A 5,938-nucleotide genomic window follows, 5' to 3' on the forward strand; every position below is an offset into this window, starting at 1 on the left:
GAGAGGGAATAAGGAAAGTGGGAGAGCAGAATGAAAGAGGAAAAGAAAGGAAAAAGGGCGAGGGAGAGATGGAAAGAGGGAAAAGAAAAGAAGCAAAGTGGGCAAGGGAATGGCTGAAAGAGGGAAACAGGAGAGAAGGAAGGATGGCAAGAGGGAAAGAAGCAAAGAGGGAGAGGGAATTAAGGAAAGAGGGAGAGAGCGAAAGGTGGAGAGAGGGAAAGATGGAGAGATGGAAAGAGCGAGACTGAAAGAAGGAAAAGGAGAGAGGCAAAGGAGAGAGTGAAAGAGGGAAAGATGGAGAGAGGGCGAGGGAGAGATGTGAAGAGGGAGACTGAGAGGGAAAGAAGGAGAGAGGAAAAGGGAGAGAGGGAAAGTGGGAGAGCGAAAGAAGGAGAGAGGGAGAGGGAAAGAATGAAAGAGGGATAGAGACAAAAGGGATGGAAAGAGGGGGAGATGGAGAGGGAGAGTGAAAGGGGGAAGAGGGAGGGAGCAAAAGACTGAAAGAGGAAGAGAGGAAATGAGGGAAGGAAAGTAGGAGAGAGGCAAAGATTGAAAGAGGGGGAGAAGGAAGTAGGAAAGAGGGAGAGAGGAAATGAGGGAGGGAAGATGGACAGAGGCAAAGACTGAAAGAGGGGGAGAGCGAAGGAAGGAAAGAGGGAGAGAGGGAATAAGGAAAGCGAGAGCAGAATGAAAGAGGAAAAGAAAGGAAAAAGGGCGAGGGAGAGATGGAAAGAGGGAGAAGAAAAGCAAAGTGGGAAAGGGAATGGCTGAGAGAGGGAAAGAAGGAAACGCGAGAGAGGGAAGGATGGCAAGAGGGAAAGAAGGAAAGTGGGAGAGTGAAAGAAGGAAAAGGAGAGAGGGAAATAAGGAAAGAGGGAGAGAGGGAAAGGTGGAGAGAGGGAAAGATGGAGAGATGGTGAGGGAGAGATGGAAAGAGCAAGACTGAAAGAAGGGAAAGGAGAGAGTGAAAGAGGGAAAGATGGAGAGAGGGCGAGGGAGAGATGGAAAGAGGGAGAAGAAAAGAAGCAAGGTGGCAAAGGGAATGAAAAAGAGGGAAAGAAGGAAACGGGAGAGAGGGAAGGATGGCAAGAGGGAAATAAGGAAAGAGGGAGAGTGAAAGAAGGAAAAGGAGGGAGGGAAATAAGGAAAGAGGGAGAGAGGGAAAGGTGGAGAGATGGCGAGGGAGAGATATAAAGAGGGAGACTGAAAGAAGGAAAAGGAGAGTGAAAGAGGGAAAGATGGAGAGAGGGCGAGGGAGAGATGGAAAGAGGGAGACTGAAAGAGGGAAAGAAGGAGAGAGGAAAAGGGAGAGAGGGAAAGTGGGAGAGTGAAAGATGGAGAGAGGGAGAGGGAAAGAATGAAAGAGGGATAGAGACAAAAGGGATGGAAAGAGGGGGAAGAGGGAGAGAGCGAAAGACTGAAAGAGGGAGAGAGGAAATGAGGGAAGGAAAGTAGGAGAGAGGCAAAGACTGAAAGAGGGGGAAAGCGAAGGAAGGAAAGAGGGAGAGAGGGAAAGAAAGAAATAGGAAGAGAGGGAAAGACTGAAAGAGGGAAAAGGGGGAGAGGGAAGGAGGGAGGGCGGGAAAGATGGCCTGAAAAATTTAATGTGAGAGCAGGAAACAGGGAAAGGAAAGAGAGGGACAGAGGAAAATAGAAAGGGGGAGAGGGAAAGAAGGAAAGTGGGAGAGAGGGAAAGACTGGAATAGGGAAATAAGGATAGAGGGTAAGAAGGAAATAGGGAAAGGATGGAGGGGGGATGGAGAGATGGAAAGACTGAAAAAAGGGAAAGAAGGGAGAGATTGACAGGGAATGGAAAGAAGGAAAGAGGGAGGGGTAAGAAGGAGAGAGGGAGATCGAAATAAGGAAAAAGGGAGAGAGGGGAAAAGGGAAGGGTGGAAAGTGAAGGAGAGAGGCAAAGCAAGAGAGCGAGAGAGAAAAAAAGAAAGAGCCTCACATGAAGTGCTCCCTTAGAGCCTCAGCTGCAGCAGTCCTAAAAAAACCGAAGCGGTGGCCTTGTGGTAGAGCATCCGCCTCGCATTCGGGAGGTACCGGGTTCAACCCCTGGTGCTGCCGGTTACCCACCAGTTTTTCAATGGGTACAAATCCCGGCCTCTTGCTCAGCTCTTCAGGGGTGAAATGCTTGGGAAAAGGCTGAAAGACTGAAAGGAGGAGGAGGAAAAAACTTTATTTGCAGAAGAATTCGCGGCACGCAGGCCTCCTGGGTCTCCGCACGACCCCACTCACGATCTAAACGTTCATATTATGTTTATCCATGACGTACGCGGCCCGGCTGACGACGATCTTCTGCCTGGCCGGGTCCGCTGATCGCAGTGAGGTCTCCCAGTCCTCCCAGGTTCGGAGAGGCACCGGCCCGGCGGGGGGAGGAGACGCCGGGCAGGATAAAAGAATGTGGGTAAGAGTGGCCTTGGGCTGGGAGCACAAAGTGCATAGGGGGGATACCGGCTGAAATTTCGAAAGTAGAGCTGGTGTCGGTAGAGTTTGTGTCTGCAGACGACGCCAGATTGACTGTTCTCTGATAGTGAGGGATGGGTGGGGTGACGGATAGATGAGGCGCTCAGCGCGGGAGTTTGCGGTGAACTCAGCAAACGAGTGCATACGATCCTTCGAGAAATCCCCCATGAGGTCCGCCTGTGCCCGGTTTCTAGACCCTCGGGCTAAGGAGTCGGCAGCCTCGTTGCCGGGATTTCCCGAGTGCGCAGGCACCCAGATGAGCTCAATCCGTCGGGGGAGGTGGGAGGTGGGCATGTGCAGCAAGCGGTGCGCCGGAGGATGAACCCGGCCCCTGGCATAATTTAGAATGGCAGTTTTTGAATCACTGAGTATGTAACTGGCATCAGTGTATGCCAGAGCAATAGCTATAGCGGTCTCCTCGGCTTCTTCAGGGGTCGTGCCTGAAGGAAGCTCAATAGTTAAGGGGGAAATGTGGGGGTTGTGGACAACTGCAGTGGCTCCGCTCTCATCGCAGGCGGCATCTACCCAAACGGCATCGGGCTCATTCCCGTACCATTTGTGGAGCGCTGCCGCGCGCGCCTTCCTGCGACCTTGGTCATAGTGGGGGTGCATGTTCCGCGGTAATGGTTTGACATAGATTGAAGTGTAAATTTGGCTAGGGAGTGTTAATAGGGATGAATTGTTTGCAGGAATAGTGATGCCTAGCTTAGTGAGTATATGTCGCCCGGTAGTTGTAGCAGCTAATCTGAGGTATTGTGCTTGTAAATGGGCCTCTCGAAGTTCATGTATGGTATTATGGACTCCAAGTTCGAGTAGTCTCTCGTTACTAGTGCTTTTCGGTAATTTAAGTGCTGCCTTTGTTGCTTGCCGAATTAATGAGTCTATTTGGTGGACCTCACTGCATGATAGTTTGAGGTATGGTGTAGCATAAAGAATTCTGCTGGGGGTATAGGCGTGCACTACTCGAAGTGTGTCCGCCTCTCGAAGCCCATGTGCGCGTCCTGTCACCCTTTTTATGATTTGTGTGGTGTTTGCAACGGCCTTTTTGAGCCGCTTAATTGTGTCGACGTTCTTTCCATCCTGTTGCAGGTATAGTCCCAGAATGCGGATGATATGAACCTGTGGTACTTGTCTTCCCTGAATTCGAATTTCTATGGGGCTTTGGTAGGTCCGTCCTTTAGGGGGTATGATTAGTAATTCTGATTTTTCTGGGGAGCACTCTAATCCGATTGTTGCGGTAAGCTTGACTATCGTGTCTGCTGCTGTTTGTAGCGTGTCTTCGATTTCACTGTCTGATCCGTGTGTGGTCCAGAGTGTGATGTCATCGGCGTATATGGTGTGACCGAGGTGAGGGATTTTCTGTAGTTCTGCGGTTAAGGGGATAAGGGTAATGTTGAACAGAAACGGGGAAAGAACGGAGCCTTGCGGCGTCCCCACGTTGGCAAGCGTGTACGGTGAGGTGTGGAGATTGTCGATGTGAAGTGTGGCTGTCCTGTGCTGAAGGAAGGCTCTTATGTAGTTGTAAACCCTAGGACCAGTTTGAATGTTCGTGAGTGCCTGTAGGATTGCTGTGTGTTGTACATTATCAAACGCTTTTTTGAGATCTATTGCTAGTATCGCCTTAGTATGCGTTGGTATATGTGGGTCAAGCACTGCTGACGTTAGCTGCAGCATAGCGTCCTGCGTAGATAGACGGGGCCTGAAACCGAGCATTGAGTGCGGGTATTGGTCCGTGTCATCCATGTATGCAGTTAGCCGAGCTAGTATAACCTGTTCAAAGAGTTTTCCTAAGTTTGAGGTGAGCGATATTGGGTGCATATTCGCTGGGGAAATTGGCTTATTGGGTTTTGGTATGAGAATTACTTTCCCGTGTGTCCATTCTGCTGGGAGTGTCTCTTCTTCCCAGTGTTTGTTATAGAGGTCCGTTAGTTGCTCCAATCATTTATCATCTAGATTTCTTAGCGCCGCATTTGAAACCTGATCTTCGCCTGGCGTTGTGTTCTTGAACTTGTGAAGTGCTGCCCGTATTTCTGATGTCGTTATTGCAGCATCTAATATATCATTTGGTCCTCCTGCATAGGAGGGAAGGGATTGTGGTTGACCCGGGGTGGTGTGCATATGCTTTAGAGTAGCTAGTAGGGCATCTGTGTCATCTCTGTGTTGATGGGTTACTCTAGCTATTATGTTTCTTGTATATGTCTTGCTCTGGGTTGGGTCCAGAAGGTGCCGAAGTAGGTGCCATGCACGCTTTGTGGTGAGATTTCCTTTTAGCCCTTCACATATTTGTGTCCAATTCTGCTGAAACAATTGCGCTCCATAGTCTTCAATTTGGGTGGCCAGATCATTAATCTTCTGCTTAAGTTTGCGGTTGTGCTTCTGTGTGGCATACCGTTTATTTAAACTACGGTGGGCCTCAAGTAAATGCGCCATTCTGGCATCTAACGTTGGCACATCTTCGTTTGTATCAATGACCTGCGTATTATTTTCCTGGTCCTGAAGTAGTTGTCGCACCCATTGCCTTAATTCTATGTTGTCTTCAGCAGGGGTGTTTTGTCGTTGTTTTCGAAAATTTTCCCAGTTCACCAAACGATGCTTATATGTGTTTGGCGTGCACTGTGGTCCCTCAAGTGTTAGGGCGATGATATAATGATCGCTGCCTAATGTGTGTCCGGTTCGTTCCCATTTCAGGTGCGGGATGTGTCTGCCGAGCGTGAGATCTGGGCTGGTATCCATAATACCAACTGTACCCTGTCTGGTGGGCATTTCAAAATCATTATGTACGGATAGCTGTGACTGCTGTATCTGATTGTACAGAACCTCTCCTCTGCTGTTTGTACGGCTGTATCCCCAATCAGCGTGTGCGCAGTTTAGGTCCCCCGCTATTAATAAAGGTGTTTTCTTGGCTTCCTTTGCTATTGTCCTAATTAGATTCGCGCAACGAGATGCGGGGCTACTAGGAGGGATGTATATATTGGAGACTATTAATGATTCTTTAGTAACATCATTCGGTATAATTTCTACGGTAATGTGTGCTACCTGGTGTGTATAGTCGTGTATTGTGTGTCTGAGTGTGCGTCTGATGTAGGTTGTAACCACGGGCTTGTCCACGCTAGGTGCATGGTATGCTGTATATCCTGGTATGTTGAGTGCTATACGAGTTTCTTGTAGAAGTATAAGGTCTGGGGGGGACGAGTTGCTAGTAATGAGTTGCACTAGAGGATCCCGCTTTCGCTTAATGCTCCGGCAGTTCCAATGCCAGATTATTAGTGGGTTGTTGTTGCCCTTAAGAATTGGAGGATTAGCTGCCATCATGCTGCACTTGGGGTGCTACGGAGGGGGGTATTGGTGGTTGGATAGAGGGATAGCTTGGTGGGTGGATAGAGGGATGGCTTGGGAAGAGAGAAGTGGGGGATGGTTGGAGAGGGAGTGAGGATGAGCTGCCATCATGCTGCACTTGGGGTGCTAC

General features: G+C 49.4%; 1 long non-coding RNA gene across 2 annotated transcripts; it reads left to right on the forward strand.

Annotated features, from left to right (window-relative positions):
* Positions 1–2,281: 2,281 nt before the first annotated feature.
* On the forward strand, positions 2,282–5,376 carry LOC146171556 (uncharacterized). 2 transcript variants are annotated; one of them, XR_014702820.1, is made up of 2 exons: positions 2,282–2,413; positions 5,161–5,376. It is a non-coding gene; the product is annotated as an uncharacterized LOC146171556 (long non-coding RNA). The 2 variants fall into 2 exon arrangements; XR_014702821.1 differs by having other exon boundaries at positions 2,297–2,409.
* The last annotated feature ends 562 nt before the right edge of the window (positions 5,377–5,938 follow it).

This window comes from Amblyomma maculatum, unplaced genomic scaffold, assembly GCF_055883805.1.
Source record: "Amblyomma maculatum isolate TAMU_Amacu unplaced genomic scaffold, ASM5588380v1 scaffold_19, whole genome shotgun sequence".
NCBI classification, from domain to species: Eukaryota; Metazoa; Arthropoda; class Arachnida; order Ixodida; family Ixodidae; genus Amblyomma; species Amblyomma maculatum.